Source organism: Coffea arabica, chromosome 4c (assembly GCF_036785885.1).
Source record: "Coffea arabica cultivar ET-39 chromosome 4c, Coffea Arabica ET-39 HiFi, whole genome shotgun sequence".
In the NCBI taxonomy this organism is placed as follows: domain Eukaryota; kingdom Viridiplantae; phylum Streptophyta; class Magnoliopsida; order Gentianales; family Rubiaceae; genus Coffea; species Coffea arabica.
The window spans coordinates 22,803,713-22,826,866 of record NC_092316.1 but is presented as its reverse complement, the minus strand read 5'-3'; the positions used below and the strand labels follow the sequence as shown (position 1 = coordinate 22,826,866).

The 23,154-nt window shown below is 37.2% G+C and overlaps 1 long non-coding RNA gene across 1 annotated transcript; it reads right to left on the bottom strand.

Annotated features, from left to right (window-relative positions):
• Positions 1–16,981: 16,981 nt before the first annotated feature.
• Positions 16,982–20,632, bottom strand: LOC140004942 (uncharacterized). Its single transcript, XR_011812760.1, has 3 exons — positions 20,337–20,632; positions 17,902–17,957; positions 16,982–17,205 (listed from the first exon to the last, which is right to left on the bottom strand). It is a non-coding gene; the product is annotated as an uncharacterized lncRNA (long non-coding RNA).
• Positions 20,633–23,154: the final 2,522 nt, after the last annotated feature.

Genomic DNA, 23,154 nt, shown 5'->3' with positions numbered 1-23,154 from the left:
TGTTCGGATTTCTATGACCTATGAGCTCAGTCCTGTGGCTAAGTTATTCGAGTCGGGCCGGCAAGGGCCTGGACGATTAGATAACGAACCACGGTAGTCTGTTCCGGAATTTTGGGTATTGAGACCCTTGATTCCGGGTATACTCGAGTATTACCATTTTGTTCGTTTGAGGTGAGCGGGCCCGGTAAAGGGGTGTTCGGTGGACGGAATTCGATGTTAAGAGGGGTCTACGGACGCGTTGGTTATATATATGTTGACGGAGAGTCAACCGGTTTGGATCAAGTACTGCGCTGGAAATTTGGCTCCTGAGAGCCACCCGTATCCTTCTGATTTGAATCATTGGTTCCTTTGCTTTACATCTGACATGTGTATCTGATTTGTTAAATGTGAAATGCCACGATTTTAATGCTATCTGTTTGGTACCTCATTGAGCGCAAGCTCACCCCTTTCCGTTCCTTTTGTTTTCCTTACAAGAAAATAAACCCTTTTGGTCTGGATTTGACAAATGGCTGCCAAATTGAGCTAGATGAACATATCTTTTGTATAGCTCATGTATTAAAACCCTAAGTGTACTTTTGGGGCGTTTTCTCTTTTGATTTGGCAAACCGTGTATATGTATTAACTTTTGAAAGCTTTTGTATGTCATTTTGATTTGTAAACGCTAAAGTTCAGATGTGAATGTTTGTTAGCTATTTCGGTTGGGTTCTGACGGGTCGGTTACTATTCATGGCCGGCTCCGGATTTCATTTTTTTATTTTGGGTTATTTTACCCTTTTGACTTGTTTACGCGCGTTTGTAAGTTCCGGAGTGAAGCAGATAGCTCTAATCTGATCCGTAGTCCTGGCGAGAGCTAGGCAGGCAGTCCGCTAACCCCTTTGGTTCGCCTTAGGGGAAAGTGGGGCTGTTACATGGTGAGGCTTCCGGAGAAGCTTAGCAATTGTGGGTTTCAAGTATACAAAAGTCAACTCTCCAATAGTGCCGTACACGCGCGTTTTGTGCTCGATTCCTCTTAAATTTGTTACACTAGTGCACTAGACCTATAATGCACTTACATTCATATTATCATTATTCACTCTTAGTAGTCCCAAAGTAAACGTCTAAGGTCCTTCAATTAATCGCACGCGTAAAAACGCGTATTTCCAATTTAAGTGCGATAACGCGAAATCTCTAAGAAATTCTTATAACGATAATATTACTAACTAATATTTGAGCACTTAAACATAAAATACCTAATTTAGGACCAATGTACATGTCTCCAATTTTTTCAAACTTATTGTATCCTCGATTCAATTATTTACTCCAAACGCGTATTCACTATTTTCACTTAACGAGTCTTCAGAAATTAAATTTTGAAACGAGTCACTTTAAAAGTATAACTAAGCCATAGATCCCTTTAATTAGGTCTAAAAAAGTTAGAAAATAATATTTGGGGTAATTGGCCAAATAAATAATTAAATGAGCTAGAATTTGGAGTTTAAAATAAGTAAATTTTTGAGAGTCTTTACATGAGTCGAGTATTAATTCCTCAATGAACCTTTCTTAATCTACCATTGATCATTTTTAACTCTCTAATATTAATACACTTCCGATTCAAGTATAACCTCGAAAGGCACTCGTTGTTCCGAACTAAACGAATTTTTTTTAAAAAAGTAAATTTTCCAACAAAACGCTTTAAAAATATAAAAGAGGTGTAATCCATATAAATAGATTTTAAATGGTCGAAATAAATAATTTGGAGAAAATAAATAAATAAATATTTAAGTAAACTTGTAATATTCGATAAATAAGAAAATTTTCGGGTCCTCACAGTAAAGCAGTGGATTGAGATAGAAAAGGATTTATTATTGTGACGGCCCCACCTCCCCCTAGGACGTACCCCAGGGTTTGGCGGACCGCCTGCCCAACTCTCGCCGGGACTCAGTCGTTCACTACAGTCCTCAAATAAATACAAGATAAATCTCAAATATAACTCAAATGTTCCAACATTTTCATATCAAAAGCGAAGCGTCCACGCTTCCACTGCGCCACTCTGATCCATGATCCCAATTCTTATACAAGAGGAATTCCATAACAATAAAATCACAACAAGCCTTCCTTCGCCACGAGCCCTGTGGAGGGGAATAAAATATTTTTGGGGTGAGCTAAAAGCTCAGCGAGTAACCAGAAAAATCAGTAATCAAATCGGTTTCACAATAGTTCATTTCAATGATGTCATATATCAATGATGTCATAAATCAAATGATAAGTCCAGAAACAACTACAACATTTGCAAAACAGTAAATATGGAGTATCAATAATTCAAGAAACATTTATAATGGAAAGCGATAGTAACATTCATGAAAAAGATACGTTCGTTCTCCTGACATTTCCTCCTTCCTTCAAACTTTTGAAAAATGCATTTTCGTTTCTTTTGTAAATAAATGCCTCGCTCATTTGGTCATTCATTTCATTCACCAGACTCCACCAACCTCCACCAACCTACAAAGGTAATACTCGAGTATACCAAACATTCACCCAAGTCCCTAATCGCCCGACCGAGACCGTTTCTGGCTCGAGACGACCGGTAACAAGGGGCAATGGCCAATTCAGCCCAAAAGGCTTACATCATGCGCAACTAACATTTCAATAATTAAATCCTTGAAAATTGCACAGTTATTTAGGTCGAGTGCGATAAAGTACACACTCGCCTAGAAAGCTCGTTTTGGAAATCATTCAAAACACTTAACACGTTATCAATCAATAATACAAGTCATGAACTCAAGAAAATATAGCAAATAAGGAACACTCATATGCAAGCACGCATGATATGCAAGAAAACATTTCAAAAATAACTTTGGAAACAATTTAAAGGTAAATAATGCAAGAAAACGGTACAAAAGTCACTTTGGAAACAGTTCAAAAATAAATAATGCAGGAAACGGTTCATAAATAACTTCAGAAATAGTTTGAGGTCACTCACCTCCATAGCTCAGAAATCATCCATCATATAACATTGTCTTGCTCAAATCCAAGTCTTAGATCACAAACTCAAAGCAATCAAACCCTTTAAAACTTCGGACAGCACTTCCCCTAAATTTGCTTACTTTCCCAGCCATCATGGCTTCATTATATCTTCAGCCAGTCCCAAAGGTACCCATACAACAACAAGTTCATCCAATAGCCATTCAGCAAGCTCCAAGTAATACGAGTACAATTCAAGCTAGGGAAAAGTTCGGAAATGAAAGTTAAGCTCAAAACCAGAAAAACAGTTTTGACGTCATTTTGCGGTAATGGTACCAAAGGCGTTACGATTGTCGGATGAAGGTGCAAGATACACCGTTTCGAAACTAAGAGATAGGGCTACAATATCACAGAAGGTCACTCAACCCAGTTTTGAGTGCAAACAGGTCAAAAATGCAAGATACCACATCAAAAACGTAAAACAGATTCACCAAAATGCATTCTAGCGGAAACATCATAACTCAGGCTCTACAAGTCCAAATCCAGAAATTCCAAAACCAACTGAAAGCTAAGAAACAGGGATAAATTTCATTAGAAGACCTTAACAACCAATTCGGAAGCATTCCTGACCAAAACAACCAATTACAGAAGCAATTCCCAAATTCGGGTAAAACCAGGGCAGCAAGGGTAATTCCGACTTTTCTCATTCTACACTACTCTGATTGACCTGAAATTTTGTAGGCACCTCTAAAATGTCATTACCTACAACTTTCATGTTTTAAGACAAGGCCAATTCGGCCTCTAACTAGGAGCTAAAAATTCGGGCAGAATGTTCCTTCACAAAACCTAATTTTCTGAAATTTCTTCCAAAACAGAAATTGATTGCAATTGACCACTTTTTCCACCTCATAGAGTCCTTAAACATCATTTCCAATCATCATACATGACCCCATAATCATATCCATATGAAAACAGAAAAATTCCCAATAATTATAAAACTTCACCAATTCAACCAAAATCAAGATATAATCCATCAAACCATCTCTTTAATTCACATAAGCCACTAATTAAACATGATTAAGAAGAAATGAGAGGTTCCTTAGCTACTCACCTTACCAACTCAAGAAAGGAACCAACTTAGCACCTTGGTCTTCCAAACCACTTCACAACCAACCTTAATACCACTAAACTAAGAGGTTTTATGGAGGAAATCCAAGTTTAATCGGTTAAATTGTTTGATTGGAGCAAGAAATGAAGAAGTAAGATGAAAGCTTTCCTTTCTTTTCTCCTTGTGAAGCTCAGCCAAGATGATGAAGAATGGAGGTAATTTTGGATCAATTTGGTACTTATTTGGTAAAGGTAGTAAGATAGTCAAATGTCAAAGTCCAACCTTCAATAACAAGGTGACACTTGTCACCCTTTAAGCTTGAGATTATCTTCTTGTCTCTCCAAGACAAATATCTTAACACCTTGTAAAATAATATCACTTAATACAAAATTCCAACAAGTTGTCAAAAATATAATGCATTTACCGCACTTGCGGGTCCCACGTTCAAAATACGCTCTTAATTTCTCAAAAACTAACCGATACTGGAAAAATCATTTTAAAACTATCTTTGCTCATAAATTTTATGTGAGGAATTTTTTCTAATAAAGAAAATGTAGAAAAGGCGGGCGATTAAATAAAATATACCCTAGAAAATTAGAAAATTTCCGGGTTCTCAAACTCATTCTTTTCAGGGCGTCACAATTATTCTATAGGATGTTCAGCACATTTGTAAGAAAAGGCTATGAGTGAGGGACTTTGAACTGCAAGCTTTTGAAATTGGGTTAAAGTAAGCCATTCACCTTTATGAAACTCGAGATTTTTATGCTCAAAAGATTTTGTATAAAAGTGAATGCTCTTTTTCTTTTGTGACGCACCGACTAGGGGAATGCCAAAATAATTAAAAAATAAAAGTGAGATATTTTACAAAGGACAATTTTGGCGTTTATTAGTCCCCATTTTGTTCATAAAATAATGCATGATGAACCCAAAATCAATTCTAATATTTTTATTTAAAAAAATAGAAAAAGTTGAAGTTTCATTTTGTTTGCTTCATTCCTATGGCCACTATAAGAACAATAACATTTGACACTACAATAAAACACATATGATGAAGAGGTTTTAACTCATCTAAATTAGCATCACCGGGGGCTTGAAAAATAGTAGTAAAATAGGTCATCAGCTTGCTCTCATGATAGTGATTAAATTCATCAGATATAGTTTCATGAGAAAAGAAATTTTCCACTTTACCTTTCCATTCACTCTTAATAGTAGTATTTCACAATTTGGGGAGTGAGATGAATATCAATGTTGTTGGTTGGAAAAATAACAACGTCCATAGCATCATTTTTAAAAGTATCAGCATAGAATTGAGTAACCATTGGATGGGTAAATAACATGAGAAAAATGCAATAGATGAGACCATTTTTGGAACAAAACTGAGTATCTCTCATCTACCATTGGATCAATGAATTTCCATAATTGTAGTTGAGCCCCTCGGGTTGATTTAGTGCCATTTCCACGTCCTTTTGGAGTGTGTTAAGCCATAGCTTCACTACTAGAAGCATTGCCAGGTCCCTTTCCACGGTCTTGCTATGAAGAGCTTCCAATCCTTGCCATTTGTGAAATATTAGGTCTAAGGATGTCTGTGAGTGAGATAACACAAACAAAATTACACAAAAACACCAAAATCCAAGAGTTTAGATTTGGGAAAAAGCGAGAATTTTTAGCTTTGATTGAAATGAATGTTTTGAGGGGAAATTTTGTCAAGGAAAGGTGCTTCAAGGGTTAGAAGCAAGAGTTTGCAATCGATTTGGGTCAAATTTTGCTAAAAATCCACAAATTTGAGAGAGATAATAAAATGAGGGTTTCAATTTGCGAGACCCCGAAATTTGGGCTTAATTTGGGCTTAATTTTAGTGTTTTCTTTAATGTGTGCCTTTTCTGGGGATTTTTATGAGAAAATATGAATTTTAAATCATTTTCCTGAAATAAAACATTTTCTGTGGTAATAGGGGTGTACAGTGGATGTGGGACCCACTAGTGCGGTTGGTGCAGTAAAAATGGGTTGGAGGAAAATTTTATATACGGAGATTTTATTACCTTGTATTATGAGCTAATTAGAGGTTAGCTAGTATAATTAAGTATTGGAGGACAAAGGAATGAGATAAACACAAAAAGGGCCACTTGTCATAACCCTAATGGAAGTTGGACTTTTGACTACTTTCTTTACCTTTCTTATTAATCAATTTTGACCCAAAAATCCCCTCATTTTCTCCTCCTCTTGGCCGAACATCCTAGAGAGAAAAAGAGAGAAAACTTCCAACCTTTGTTTTTCATTTCTTGCCAAATCTTGAAATTCAACTGTTAATCTTTCAAATTTCTCCACAAAAGTGAGTTGAGAGGTGAGTTTAAGAGATTGGTGGAGCCTTTTGGGAAGAACAAGCCCCAGCTATCATGTTTCTTGAGGTTACAAAGGTGAGTGGTTAGGAAATTGTCCCTTTGTTGGTTATGATGCGAAATTAGTAGAGGTTGGTAGTTAAAGATGCAATTTTGTGGAGTATTTCATGAATTATGGTTGTGTTGTCTAATTTTTCTATTTATTGGGAATTTTTCTATTTTATATAGTTTCTTATGGTTAGCTAAGGTATGATAGCCTTATATGGGGTAATTTAGAGCTTCTATGTGTTACTGGTGGTTAATTGCGGAAAATTTCCGCTTTTGTAGGAAAATTCCAGATTTTAGGGGTTTAAGCATTTCCATTCTACCCGGTACTGTTTCTCCTAGTTAGAGGACGAATTGGCCTTAGTATAAAACATGAAAGTTGTAGATAATGATATTTTATAGTTGTCTGGAAAATTTCAGCTCAATCGGAGCAACGTAGCCAGTGAAAAGACAGAAATATCCCTGTTGCCCTGTTTCTATCCGAAACTGATAATCAGCTTATATAATTGGTTAGTTTGACCAGGAATATTACCGAATTGGTTGTTGGTGTTTTCTTGAGAATTATAGCCTTGTATCTTAGCTTTCCAATGGCTTTGGAATTTCCTGATTTGGAGTTGTGTGTGCTGAGATAAGAGTGAATGAATCAGGACTGCCAGTTGATTTCCGCGGTGAGTTCAAACTGGAAAATCTGGAGTTATTTTGGTAAATTTGATCTAGTTAGGGTAAGAACTGGACTTAGTAGTCTTCATCAAAGTTAGAGCTCTCTGTCTTGGCTTCAAAATGGTAGATTACGCCCCAATCCAATAAGTGTAACCCCAGTTGTGTCAGTTCCGCTAAATGACGTCAAAACTGTCTTTTAGTTTTAGGGCATAAACTTCATTTCCGGATTCTCTCTAGCTTGGTTAGGCACTTATACGTTCTATTGGGCCTTATTTTTTTTGTAGTGTGTGGATTTGCTTTGACTCGTATTCGAGTCTTAATTATGATCTTCTTGTTGTATAGGTCGTACCGGTGCTTCGACGCCTACGCCTGAAGCTAACTCGTGACCTTGTTTACTTACCTTGGTGAGTGTACCATTATATGGTCTACTGCTTAATTGATTGATTATACTTGCTATGTGAACTTGAATGGCTTGAATGAGACGAGGGTGTACTTTATCGCTCTCGCTCTCTTATCTGTATTCCTGTTACTGTCAAAGTGTGAAATTGTCTACATGTATGTTTTAACATGGCTGAGGGCTTTGTCCGACAACTTAACTGTGCTATCTGATTTCATACCCCATTGGTCCTTAATCGAGTCGAGCCAGCCAGGGCTTGGGCGAATCGATAATGGACCATGGATTCACTGTAGTCGAGTGGAGTGTTAACTCCTCGACCTTATGGTATACTCGAGTATTACCCTCTCTGTTACTGTGAGGTGTTCGGACCCGGTAAGGGGTTGACCGGTGGAAGGGATATGGAGTAAAATGGGGGTTTACGGAATGTTCTTTGCTTTAAAGGTTGACGGAGTGTCAACGGGTTGGTGATCAAGTGCGACAAGTGGAAAGTGGCTCTCGAGAGCCAATTGTATCCTTTTTATATTGACTTGTTGTGTTTATGAGCTTTTGGATCACTATGTGATAACATGTGATTACTGCTGTGTCTTGTTGGTACCTCACGAGCGTAAACTCACCCTCGTTACTTTGTTTTCCTTACAGGGAATAACCTTTTGAAAACTATGATGTGGTGAAGCCGAGTTGAGCTAATTTTAATATTTTTTTTTGTATAGCTCCTCGATAGTTGGGAAATCCATACATATACTTGGATCCAACATTTCTTTTGGATTGTAAATTTGTAATTATGCGTGTATAAAAGTGTTTGGTAATGTTCATGTGCGATTTTGGTTTGGAAATGTTCCTTACTTGGAGTATATAAAGTTGTTGCACTTGTCTAGGTTTCGGACAGATACAGCACTATTCATGTGCCGCCCCGTTCCTTTTTTTTTCATTTTCGTTTCGTGACTTTGATTTATTTGAGCGCGCTAAAATATTCATGAACGTTTTAGATTATATTTAACCGTCTTAGTAGTCCTGGCGAGAGTTGGGCAGGCAGTCCGCTAACCCCTTTGGTACGCCCTAGGGGAAAGTGAGGCTGTCACAGGTGGTATCAGAGTTTAGGTTAGAAATAACCTGGGCGAACCGGAAACCTGATTCTTAGAACCTTTGGGGATTATGTTTGGACGCCATTAAGTGTGAATATATTGTCTAAGATATAAACTTTTGCTATCTTTGTAGGTTATGACCGGAACTAGTGGAGCAGGCGGAGGTGAGCCACCTCAGAGGCGCTCACGAGTCATCGATTACCAAGAGAGACCGGGAGATCCGATTCGGCTGTGGTATACCGCTAGTCGGACCCGCCGCTGTAGGCGTTGCCAGTATTACTCTTACGCGGACCACGTGGTCGTGGCGGTACTTGCGGAACAAAAAAGGCTTAGATGTGCCGCCGCCAGGGGGCACACTGAGACTCTTAGGTTTAGGGGCATCATGAGGATGCAGGCCGATCGGATTGGAGAGCTCCAAGGGGACGTGGCCATGGAGCAAGAGCGAACGAATGCTCTGAAGGAGCAGTTGCAGGTGGTTAACGACCGTCTCACTAGAGTAGTCCGGGAGGTGAGAGAACGGTCCGGCGATATTATCAACGAGTGTGAGGCGCTAATCCAGGGAGTGATTGGGCCAATGTGCCAGGGGGAGGTCCAGGTGACGGAGCTCCAGGAGAGGGAGGCGCCCCTAGCTCTAGCTCTGGGGAGGAGTCGGTTGGCTCAGTTGAGAACTAGGCTAGAATTCTTTAGACTATGTTTTGATCCTATGTGAGGGATGCCTAGGAAAAGCTTTTGGTTTTGTAGACACCAAATTTTTTAAGGTATTTTGTTTACTATTATTTTATTTTTGATCAATTTCATTTACTTCTAGTTTTTTATTTTTAAGTCATTTTAAGTCGTTTAATTAAACTTTAATCATTTAACCATTTAATTGTTATTTTATTTGTTTCGATTCTAGGTTTTTATTTTATTTAGTGTCTTTTGTCTTGCTTTAATTGAATTAAGAGTTTTTGCACCAAATTTTCGAAAAGGGGAAAAGGAAAAAGAAAGAAAAGAAAAAGAAATTAAAAAAATCAAAGGGACAAGAACAAGACACCTAAGCCTGTTCTAGAGTTTAAAATCTAAGCCTGTTCTAGAGTTTAAAATCTTGGCCTTTCATCTTAGGTTTAGTTTTCTTTGGGGGGGACTTTAAAATGAGGACAGCCGCAAGAAAGAACGGAGGGGAGGTTTTCGTCTGGGGGGAGCCAGAAACAAAAGAAAAGAAAAAAAACAAAAAGCAAAACAGAGCAGAGGGAAAAGCTTCGGCAGGCAGCAATGAAGGAGGAAAAGAGAGGGTGGATGGCTTCGGCCAAGCAAGGAAAAAACAGCGGAGGGTGAGGTTTGAGAAAACAACGACAAACAGAGGAAGAGGGACGGAAAAAAAAAGAGGAAAAGAAACAGAGAGGGAGACAGAAGCCAGAAATGGGGGGTTTGGCTGAGTGAAAAATAGGGGAAGATGTGGAAGGTCGGCGGACAGATAGAGCTAAGGAGGAAAATTAAGGGCAGTGAGGAATCAGAAAAATGTTCCGGCTGAAACAGAGAATCAAGAAAAGGAAAAACAGAGGAGGCGGCGGGGGAAAAATTGAAGAAGAAACGGAGGAACCAAAGCAGAGGCACAAAGCTGCGATGAAAAATCGAGCAAGGAAGGTTCATCCGAGGAGTTGCTGTTGCCGCTGCTGCAACCGGAATTTGCTACCACCACCGCTCATAGCTGTTGCCGCCTCACCGACTCCACCGTCATTGCCTGCTAAATTTTCCAAGCAAGAGCCCTGTAAGTTTTTCTTTTTTTAAATTTCAGTTCTTCTCAAGCTTTTGAAATGGAATTGCCGTGGTTTCATCTAGTGTAATGGCCTACTGATTGTTCACAATTTTGAACATACATGCTTTACTTGCTTGATTGGACTGAATATCCTTGGTTTTTTGACGAATTTCTGGGTTAGTTATGCTTCAATTTAAGCAAAAATCTGGTAGGATTTTAATGCCTACAACCTGTTCAATGAAATGCCTGATTGGAAATTCTAATTGAAAGATAACTAGTCTACATCTTCGTGTGAAGAAAGCGGCTAAATCATCCAATTCCTTTCTTTACGTTTGAAAATTTTTGGTGTTTTGCTTAGTCACAAGAAGTCTTGGTTGGCATGAATTTCTGGTTTATTGATTTAGATTTGCAGTTCGAAGCTTTATTTACTACTAGTCTTCTATTCGTTTGTCTTTGTTTGGCCGCAAGGCGTGATTCATGCAAGTTTGTGTTTTTTAGACAATAACTATGGGTTCATTTTTGCTAATTGAAATGTTCGGTGGTGTTTGGATGATAGATTAGTTGGTCTTGTTTGAAGCTCCGCATGAGATTTTTTACATCAGAATTGCGAAGAGTATTTGTTGTTCAAAAGAAAGTTTCCTCGTGGCTTTGTATGGGTTTTTCCAAAAGAATTCTACACTTTGCTCGTGGTTTTTGCATGTGAATGATTTGATTCGTATCAGATTTCCTTTAGTAAAACATGTTTGCAGCTTTGCCATTGTTGTTCATTTCTGCTGTCGCGCCCCATTTTTTGATAAATAAATAAAAATGGTTTAAAAAATGTATTTTTTGTGATTGGAAAATGAATTGTGATTTAAAAGAAAAAATGGGTCTAAATGGGGGGTTGAGAATGCGACGATTTGACCCAAAATTATAGTTTAAAAAGGGTTTTTGAAATAAAAATTGGAGTCGCCACTTGGTAATGAGTTAAGGTGTACCAAGTCACCTAAAAATGAATTTTTAAAGAAAAAATAGGAAAAAGTAGTAAGAAACCCCTTTTAAACGACTCCTAATCCACGTAAACCAAAGAAAAAGGTTCGGGAGTCACATTTGACAAAGGGGAAGGCAAGGATAAAATCCAAGGCACCCCTTTGACCTAGCCAAGGCTAGTTGCATGATTTAATCAAAGATTTTCTTGTTTTAACCAAAGAATTTATTACATTTGGATGCACTACATGAATGCAAACCCTAGACCTAGGGGTATTGGGGAAATTTCTCTTCAAAGGTTGAGTGGTGCCAATCACATTAATTGTGAAACCCAATAACGATCCTTTGAAGAAGTCACGAATAATGCGAGTGGGATGCAAATGAATGGAATGCATGTATGTAATGTGAGGACATGAGTTTGAAAAAGTAATATAAGACAATAAATATGTAAATGAAAATGTGCACGTGAGTGGGCAAGGTACGGTATGTGAAATGATAATATGAAGTGCATGTGTGCAAGTGATGATAAAAGTGTTCGTGTGCAAGTGAAGAAACATAATGGTGCACGTGTGCAAAATGGGAGGAAAAATGAAAGTGTGATGAGGGTATAAAATGGTAGAGTGGATTTAAAAATGCATGAGCCTAGGGAATTCATGCATATTGGGTACGGGGAGACCTAAATCGTGACTCAATTTGTCCTTTTATAGAGGGAATACAAGCGTGCTAAGGCTTAGAAAAAGCCACACTCGTCTATATCCCATATTTAAGGGGACTCTCAAGCAAATGAACCCTATAACTAGCATGAAATGCAAAAATCCTAAAATGGAGGGAAAAGGGGTTCGAGGGGCATGCAAAAATGATAAAACTAAAAAGAATGCATGACATGTAATGAACATGCAAACATGTACTAACGAGGGGAAATCCCTAAGGGTCTAGCGTTGGACTAGCCCATTCTATGAATTCCGACTAGCGTTGGACTAGTGGAAACGTACATTCATCCATCACATTCATTCATGGTTATGGAAAGCGAGTAGACATGCCAAACACTCATAAACACATAGCACATAACATTTAGCATGCTCGACTAGATGCAAGGCCCTAACAAAGCAAATTAACACGTAGCAACTAAGCATGCAAGACACATAAGACAATTAAAGCCCTAACTATTACATTTGCTAGCTAGGCACATGACTTCGATAGGTCTTCATTGAATGCTCCTCCAAACCCTATCTATTACATTAGGGAGACCCTACTACAATCTAAAAGGGGGAAAAGGAATAAAATAATTAAATCGCTAACTATTACAAGCCAAGAGGTGTACACATACCCCATAAAGAATAACTTAAATAAAAAGCAAAAGTAAATGACATAAATAAAAGAAATTAAAGAAAGGCTAGGAAATCAAAGTAGACATGTATTTCTCACGTAGCACGTTGGTTCACATAGGAGAGACAAAAAAGATAAAAGAAGTTATACCTCCCTTGAGTTGATGCCTTAAATGGAGTGAAATCACTTATTCATCCTCCAAAATAAAAGAAATGGTCAAGGTACCAATTTATTTGGGAAAATTAAAGAAAACATGCAAACACGGGCTCACATGGTCATAAAGCTCTTAAAGTCACGAATTAAGTGCAATTGGCAAAGCATGGTAATTAATTGAAACAAATAAGCAATGAAGTTGTAAAAACTAAAGCTGCCAAGTACCAAATTGAGGACATTATTCAATTGGTTGGGTCATAGTGGCATAAAGGGAAGCTTGAGGGGTTAAAGTGCAAATTTCAGAAATTATTTCATGCAATCTCCATGCAAGAACGTGAAAAAACATGCTGCAGTAATATTTTCAGTAGGTTATGAAGCTTTTCGGCAGCCAAGAAAGAATCAGATATTTATCAATCAAACATCAAAACTTTGAATTAAGATAAAGCCACAACATTGCCAGAACTCAATCAAACAACAAGCATAAAAAGAAACCATGCAAACTCTTAAAATTTTGTGCAAGCCTACGGATGAAACTGCTGCAACAACTTGCTGCATTTTTAATCAGCTTTGACACAACCATGCAATGGAGAAGGGATTATGAGGTTAGCGACTCAACTCAAAAAAAACTGAGAGGATTTGGGATAATGAGAAGGAAAAGAAAACGCAGCTTCATGATGCAAATTCAACATCTCAACAAACCAAAGAAATGGAAAAAAATTCCAGCCAGCATTCGGTAACCAGATTTGTCCATTCTTCCAACAAAGTGATTGACCATAGCTCAAAGGTTTTAAGGACTTCAACATACAAACCCAAACCAATCTTCACCCATCCAATTCCTCTCTCCATATAAGATCATGCATCAAGTTAGATGGCCGAAATTTGGTGAGCAAATGTAGGAAAGAAAACTGCCAAGAGAAAGCCAAAGTTTTTTTGTACTGCTGCAACAAATGCAGCTTTGACTCACGTAAAAGGAAAAACCAGACGCACAAACCTTCAAACATCACCCTTGACATTGAGCAAATATGGTTGCCTATCCCTTACTACCCCAAACAAGATGATCTGGGCCCAAAAGAAACAAGAAACGTAAAAGAAATGCAGCAGGGTAGAAGCTTTACTATCCTATTTTTCTGATTTCTGATTTCTACAACTTGGCAGCCTGTTAGCCACCACGGATGGTTTTGCAAAGATTTTGAGCACTGCTTTGAAACCCAACATTCATAAGACTATCATTACACATAAGAATCAAGCATGCAGACATAAGAAAACAAGACAAAAAGGGCCCGGAGATTCAAAATTCTGCTGCAAACTTTACAGCTCATCCCACGGCAAATATTTCATACAAGATTCTAATAAAACTCTTTGACTTATCATCCCAATTCACCTATATAACCAAATTTCCATTTCAACACACAAATCTAAGCCGTAACTACTGAAGAAAGACTCGACCAAGCCATCAAATTCAATAGAGAAAGGAACAGCTTTTAGCTCAAAAATGAACGGAAAGAAAGGCGCGGGGAAACAACAGGGAACGAACAATCATGAACATTCAGTCTCGACCAAATCTGGAAACAATCAAGAAGAAGGAAAAACAAACAAAGATTACCTCTTTACTGCTCTTTGGGCTTGAGATTGCAGCTGACACTCGCAAGAAATTCCACTCGCTCCACCAGACGTCGAAGGAGATGAAGTTGCAGATTTCGGTGGAGCATACACGAGCCAACGATTCTAGTCTTTCCTTGTCGTTGCTTCTCAATCTCACCCAGCCTCCCCTTTTTGTTTTCACTCTTTCTTCACAGAACTCTCGGTTCTCTCCCTGCCGTCCTCCTCTCTGCTTAGCTCTCAATCTAGCCGTCAGCCTCTCGAGCTCTCCCTTTTCCTTTTCAGTTTTTCTCTTTTCATCGGCAGATCTCTCTTTTCTCTTCATCAGCCGCCCCACTCTTTCTTCCTTTCTCTCTAGTTCTAGCCGTCAATCCCAAAAACTTCCCTCTTTCCGGCTGCCTTTTTCTTTTCTATTTATACTAGCCCTCTAGCCCTAAACAACTCAGCCATCCTCTCCATATTGCAGCTAAGGGCTCCCCGAGTCCTTCCTTGCAAAGCTGCAAAAAAAATGCAGCTTGCATGCCGCGACTGTTGTTGTTGTTTTTTTTTCTTTTTTTTTTCTTTGTTTGTTTTTTCAACTTAATAATTTAACAAAAATAATAGTAAAACTAAATAATAATAAAACAACAATTTTAATCAAAATAAACAAACTAAAAAATAACAAAGTTACCATTTTCAATCTTTTCCTTTCATTTTTCCATTTTTCATCATTTTTCTTTTTTCCTTCCTTTTTCTTTTTTTCAAAATAAATTAACAAAAATAAACCAAAATGCCAAAAGATTGAATTTGAACGTATTTTTGTGAACAATTTTCCTTTTTTTCTTTTTTATGATTTTTCTTTTTTTTTCAAGAAATTCTATGCTAAAACTTAAAAATAAAAATAAAACTAGAAACTAAAAACTAACAATCGAATAAAACTAACACAATAAATAAAAAACTAAAAAAAATAAACAGTAAATGAAATTACACCAAAAATTTGGTGTCTACATCTGCCCTTTTGAATAAAATCTGTCCATTTGCCCCATCCGAGAACCTGGAGAGATGTTTTCTATGAATGTTGAGTTTTTTTTTTTTTTTTTGTTTCTTGATTGCAAGATTATGGTTGGAATCTTAGGCCCTTATCTTGTGGATTTGTTTTGAAGTTTCGGCAGAGGTTTAAGGCATTTTAGTTGAGTTTTGATAAAAATTTGCCGCAGAAAAATTATTGTAGAAAGCCTCCCTAGCTGTTGAACCCTTCTTAGCAGAAAGCTTGGTTTGAATTCTGGTTTGCATGAAATCCTCATCATTTCTGATTCTGCCATCCTCCCGCATATATGATAGAATCTTGAAAAGATGAGTTTGATAATAGTTTGGGCTTGGGTTTTGGTTTGGGAAGTTTGTGAATCTGCCCTGCTAATTTGTTGAAGTTCAAAAGCATGAGAAAAGTTGCAGAAAGAGTGTTTAGTTGTAAAAATTGCATGAGTGAAGTTCTCCGTAGCTTTGTATGAAGTAACTCTCTGAAAATTACACTTTGATCCCTCAAGTCTCCCTCTTGTTCACCGAGGCCCAAAATCTGGGAAAATTGAACTAATTTTACCCTTTTAAGTTTAATCCTCTGTTTACATATTTTATGTGATTTTTTTTGAATAGATTAATTCTTGATTTGTGGGTCATAATTGTGGCTTAATATTTTTTGTTGATTTGTTTATCTTGTTGGGTTTAATGAAATAAATGTTTAGGGCCAAGAGGTTATTTTGTGTTTGGGTTTAAGAAAGTTGTTTTAGTTTATTTTGCTTGTTTTTTTTGGTTTGGGCTAGAGAGTCAAGGCCCATCTTTTTGGTTGGCTAATTTTTGGGCCACAATAATGTACTAGCCCACTTGTTTTTCCTTGGACTTCCGATTGGGCCAAGGGAACTTGGCCCAGGAAAAGTGGAAATGGCCCATTCCCTTTTGTTTTGGATTTCTGATTGGGCCTGGAAGGTTTTGGCCCAAGCAAATAAGAAAAAATGGCCCAATGGTTTGGTCCATTAACAAACCAGAAAATGATTTTGTAAATCAGTCCCTGAATTTCTCCTTAACTGTACTGTGGCCCTGGATATTTTTAATTTTTTTCAATTTGGTCCTTACTTAAATTGCAAATGAGTCCCTGAACTTTATTTTTCTTTAATTTTGACCCCAAGACTTTATTAATTTTTGCAATCAAATCCTTTCTTCTTTTGACTTCTTAAATGTGGGTTGTCTACATGATTTAATTGATTTAATTTCATGTCTATCTTTTGTAATTATTTCTTGATTAAAGTGATGCCTTGACTCTTTTATTATTTTGGAGGATAAATACGTGATTTCACTCTATTTAAGGCATCAACTCAAGGGAGGTATAACTTCTTTTATCTTTTTGATTTCTCTTCTATGTGATCCAGTGGCGACCCCACATCCCCCTAAGGCGAACCAAAGGGTTGGCGGGCCGTCTGGCCAACTCTCGCCAGGACTCACGCAAGCATTCTAACCCAAATCCCTTCAAAGGATAACTTAATCTGTGATAAAACAAATCTTCCCGAATAAGATCATCCTTACATCCAACTTAACTTCAGAGATAGCAGAGATAAATTAGCCAGTCGAGGCTCTTAAACGTCCCACGTGCTACGTACCAAAATATAAAGTCGTACCAATCCGGGTAGATAAATACATAAATCTCTATTACAAATTTACAGGCCAAGTAATCGAATTAGGGTTTACACACTTTCCAGTTTCAAGTGGCAACCCAAAAGAAAAGTGCATTATCTCAAATAACACATTACAGCCCACAGAATAAGTTATAGTATTCAAATACAATCCAAAAGGAAAACTTAAGTAAGCATCCAGCTTTCAGTTTCCAGAACCTGTTAAGGAAAACAATAAACGTGGGGTGAGCTAAAACTCAGTGGTGCCCCAAAACATGCAATCACATAATTTCAAACAGCGATTAATAACTGCACAAATTTAAACAGTTAGGAAAGCGTATAACAGCACAGGGTAGGATACAGGGGCTCTCAGGAGCCATTTTCCACGCTTGATCAGATACCATCGTAGTTGACCCTCCGTCAACTTTCACTACTTATAATCCATGTAGATCCACTTTTATATATATATATATATACTAGTCGAGGGATTCACCCAACGACATTGCGTCCAGCATGAGGTTATTATTGACTAGTCGAGGGATTCACCCAGCGACGTTGCGTCCAACTTGTGGTTATTATAGACTAGTCGAGGGATTCACCCAGCGACTTATTGCAGTTAGATTCACGCGTCGAGGGATTCACCCAACGACGCAACTACATTTAGATTCACAGATTCAGATGTTATGGTAGTTGGATTCACATGTCGAGGGATTCACCCAGCGACGCAACTACATTTAGATTCACAGATTCATTAGAAAATGTTTCACACACGTCACCACTCGAACGGCTAGTGCGATAAAGTACACACTGCTCACTTCGATGGATCAAAAATCATTTATTGCATTTTGACAATTATCACATAGCGAATTGATAAAGCGCTTAACCACATAACATAGAACAAGCAGGGACACTCACCAAAAGTGAAGTTCAAAGGTCAAGCCGGGAATCGTAGTCCAAGTCCTCGCTAAATCCTAGAAATCCAAGTTTTAAGAACTATAAGTTTTACTAAGCAAACTCTTGACTTCAAACATATAAAAGATTATCTTGTATTAAACTAGTTTATTTCCTTGAAACAAATCAATAAATTTCTTAAACATCAAGACTAGTAAGGTATAAAGTGTTTCATGTGGTTTATTTAAAGATATTTCATTTCAAGGGTGCAAACTAGAACCAAAGTGGTTCAGACGGGTTTTTTCCTTGCCGAATAAGTTTTCTATGCCTTTTATTTGAAATTACTTAAATCTAGTATTTTTTTTTCCAAATTTCCTTTAAAACAGCTGGTCAAGAATAGTTTTAAGAAAATTTAAAGTTTAAGAGTTGGATACAAATACTCTCTAAAAGTAATAAGGATAGTTTAAGTAAAATAAAAGAATTAACTAGTCGGCAAGGTTTTGAAAGTCCCAATATCTAACTTTCTAATAATACTACACTAAACTCGAATTCTATCCCTTGATATTAAAGCGGAATATTTTCACAAAATTTGATTTAAATATACTTGAATTCAAAAGACTAGAATGGACTTCACGATTCCAATTCATTTGCACATTATATTCCAAGTCACCAATATAGCAAAAACACAATTCGAACATCAATTTCACTAGGGTTTCATCAATCATTAGCCCTAGGTCTCAACAGATTCAATTCTAATCAAAATCAACCAGAGGAAGTCCAAAGTATTAAAACAATTCCAGCTCACAAATCGTGGGCCTCCAAATTGCATTTCAACCAATCACTTGAACATATTCACCAAAAATTAAATTATTGCAAAACTACTCAAATGGCTAAGAGCTTCATCAATCATTAGCTCTTGTCAACAAATAATCACTTTCAATTACAAATCAATCAGGATTTCAATCCAAAACAAGAAGAAAAACACAGCCAACTTGACTCCCAAGTAATTCTAAAATTCAGATTTTCTTTTCTTGTTTCGATAGTCAAGAAAATTCCAGCAAAATTTCAATCCAAGATGTCCATTAAAACTCCAACTTTTACTTACTAGAATCACTAAACGTATAGCTTATAATCTGTCCAAACCAAGCTAAAGTAAATAATACATGAATCCAGCAAATAAACCTATCAAAAGTCCCAACCAATTCAGCCATGCTGGGAAAATATTTTCCTTCAGAAATTGTTTTAGTTCATGTTCCAATACACCCGTTTTTTTTTTTCAAGTGTTACAATCAATAAGATAAACATGAAACTAGCACAAGATGTTATAAGACATTTTACTTAGGATTATAGCCAATTATCAACAACATTTTTCAAGCCAATATAATAATTTCAGCTCCTTTCTCATTCGGCCATTAACCAAATTTTCCAGCAACAACAATGGTTTTTAAAACAAGACTTTCTTTGGTTGAAACAGAGTTTTAGGTACTCCATTAGGACATGCAAACACTTAGTTAGCTACAAATTGCTTCCAATTCGAAGTTAAATCCAAACAATAGCTACAATCTTCAAAATTTCCTGGTTCGAATTCACGGCAGTTCACAAAAAAAAATTTCTAGCAATTGTATGTTCTTAACTCCAGCTTTTCCTTGGCCAAAACAGGGTATTAGTTACTCAAATTCAACATGCCAACACTTAGCTAGGTAATTAACATCTCTCGTTCAAAATCAGATTCAATCAACAACTACAAACATCCCAAAAATCCAGGAATTCATTCGGCTCTTCTTGGATAATCTTGCATACAGCAGATTTTCTTGTTTATTTTTGTTTCTAGCTTAGCCAGACCAAAACACCTCATGCAAGGCTTAATCATTTAATTTTAATTAGTCAAACACCTAACTAAGTGGAAATCAAACACGTTCCAGCAAAATTCATGCTAAAATACCCAAGCAATTTCCAAAACAACTTCAACGGCTAATCTGGAAAAATTAGTTCAGCAGTCCAGAAATTTTCTAATAAGTTTTCCAGTCATGCAACCGAAATTCCTAGCCATAAAGTTCACATGCAATACTAAATAAGGAGCTTATCTATCAGGTTGATCCAAGATTAAGCTCAAATCATCACACCCAGCAAATTAAAACCAAAATTTCCAGCTCAAGCTCTCGGCAGAAACATAACTAGCGCACAGAAATTTTCTTCTTTTCTTAATTACAAATCTGGCCGCCTAAACTCACATGCAAAGCTATAACTAGCTTAATCCACTCAGTTTTTGTTAGCTAATCACCGATTCATGCTCAGATGATGTCAGGGAAACAAGAATTAAAACTGCAACTCCTAATCTACTCTCGGCAGAACCAGATGCTACCAAGACAGATTTCAACATCCGAACATACAAATCCCACATGCAAGTACTTAAACACCATCATCAACCTCTAGAAAGCTAATCTAAAACTAGAATCTACCTCAGTTGGAAGCTCAGCTCACGCACAAAAATTCGGAAAATTTTTCTTCCTCTCGGCTCTCACGCACGGCTGAAATTCTGATTTGCGTGGGCTGTGGCAGATGATGGAACTGGTGGTTGTTGCGGCTGGAAACTTGATTGCAGCTGGTAGAAACGGAAGTGCAGAAGGGTGAAGCTCTCTCACGGTTTCTCTCTGTCTTACTTCAACTCACGGACGGAACCAGAAAAATTTTTACCGCTCGCGGATCCTTTTCTTCCCTCTCGGACGCACGGTTGCCGCTCTCTCTCTCGCACTCTCTGTCGATGGTCACAAGGCAGAGGCTGGAGAGGAAGTGTTTGGTTGCGGACTGGGTGAGTTGGTGCAGAGAGAAAATGGCAATGGTATGCGGCTGAATTGGGTTTGAGTGTAGGAATGGTGAAAGTTCCTATTGGTCGAATGGTGCGGTGATGGAAATTTGTCAGAGGGATTGTTTGGTTGCATGGAAATGTTAAGGTTGCAAGGGTATTTTAGTCTTTTCACTTTGCTCCCCAATCTCAACTTAATTCTAAAAATTATCCCCAAGTGTGATTTTAAACGCCTAATTATATATTATCCTTGCGAAAATTAATCCTAGAAATTTTTCACATCCTAAGAATACTTAGTACTTGTAACGTTTCCTCAAAAATATATCGGCTCAAGTACCATTAATTTAGCATAAAGGAATTAAGTATTCTAACATTTTATATTAAGGCGAAAAAAAATTAAATCTAACTCAAGAAATATTAATTTAATATAGCAAAACCGAATAATTCAATATTGGCACAATTATATTATTTATTACTTAAAAATTATCTCTACACTTTTATTTCAAAACAATTAATTACCATTCAAGAATTCGAAGAAATTAATGATCAGATCAATGAAATAGTTTACCATCGAAATATGAAGTTAATGTAACAAAACCAAGAAGTTTAGTAGTTTAACACAATTCTTTTATTTTGCACATAACGTTTATTTCTACGCACTTATCTAAAAACAATTAGACTTAGTGCTAAAATTTATTAAGGAATTAAAATGCAAATAAAATATGCACTGATATTTATGTGTCTATTTTCAGGGTTCTCACAGATCCAACGTGCTAAGTGAAAATTGCATGTCTACTTGCTTTCCCTTGCCTTTCCTTAATTCCTTTCATTTATTTCATTTTTATTTTTGCTTTTATTTAAGTTATTCTTTATGGGGTATGTGTACACCCCTTGGCTTGTAATAGATAGGGCTTGGAGGAGCATTTGATGAAGACCTATTGAAGACGTGTGCCTAGCTAGCAAATGTAATAGGTCCTTTAGCTTGATTGCTTGCTTTTGTTGTTATGTGTTACTTGCTTTATTAGGTTCTTGCATCTAGTCGAGCATGCTAAGTGTTATATGCTATGTGTTTATGAGTGTTTGGCATGTCTACTCGCTTTCCATAGCCATGAATGAATGTGATGGATGAATGTACGTCACCACACTAGTCCAATGCTAGTTGTGGCTCATTATTCCGTTAGGAATTCATAGAAAGGGCTAGTCCAATGCTAGACCCAATAGGCCATCCCCTTTCATTAATGCATACTTGCATGTTCACTACATGTCATGCATTTTTCTTAGTTTTATCATTTGGCATGCTCCTCGAACCCCTTTTCCCCTCATTTTAGGATTTTTGCACCTCATGCTAGTTATAGGGTACATTTGCTTGAAGAGTCCCCTTTCGATAAGGGAAACGAGCGAGTGTGGCTACAAAATAGCCTTAGCACGCTAGTTCTCCCTTCTAATCAAAGGGAAAATTAAAGTCACAAAGTTAGGACTCCCCGTTCCCGTCTTGATGCATTCCTATAGGATTCCTGCATTTTACTCATTCACTATCACATACACTTCTACTTTATATTCTAACCCTTTTTTCACATTCTCACTTCACACTACTTTAATTTTGCACGTTTTCATTCAACTACTTACACTTTATAATATCACTCGCACACATGCACTTTATGTTATCTCACATGCATTTTCACATTATTACTTTACTCACCTTATCTTGTACATCCATTTGCACACTTCCACTTACACACTTTTGTTTTTATCACTTTTTCACTTCACACAAACTCACACTTTCACATGGCATGCATTCATTTCACTCATTTTTACGTCATTTAGGATTATGTGTGACCTTTCCAAAGGATCATCATTGGGCTTCATAATTAATGTGATTGGCATCACTCAAACTTTGGAGAGAAATTTTACCCTCCAATACCCCTAGGTCTAGGGTTTGCATTCATGTAGTACATCCAAATGTAATAAATTCTTTGGTTAAAACAAGAAAATCTTTGATTAAATCACGCAACTAGCCTTGGCTAGGTCGAAGGGGTGCCTTGGATTTTATCCTTGCCTTCCCCTTCGTCAAATGTGACTCCCGAACCTTTTTCGTCGGTTTACGTGGACTAGGAGTCGTTTAAAAGGGGTTTCTTACTACTTTTTCCTATTTTTTCTTTAAAAATTCATTTTTAGGTGACTTGGTACACCTTAATTCATCACCAAGTGGCGACTCCGATTTTTTATTTCAAAAACCCTTTTTAAACTATAATTTTGGGTCAAATCGTCGCATTCTCAAACCCCCATTTAGACCCATTTTTCTTTTAAATCACAATTCATTTTCCAATCACAAATTGAATCAAAAAATACATTTTTAAACCATTTATTTATTTATCAAAAAATGGGGCGCGACAGTTGGCGACTCCACTGGGGAAGTTCGAGAGTCCGAGCAAATTTGATTTAATCAACCTTTTTCTTCTTTTAACCTTTTCATA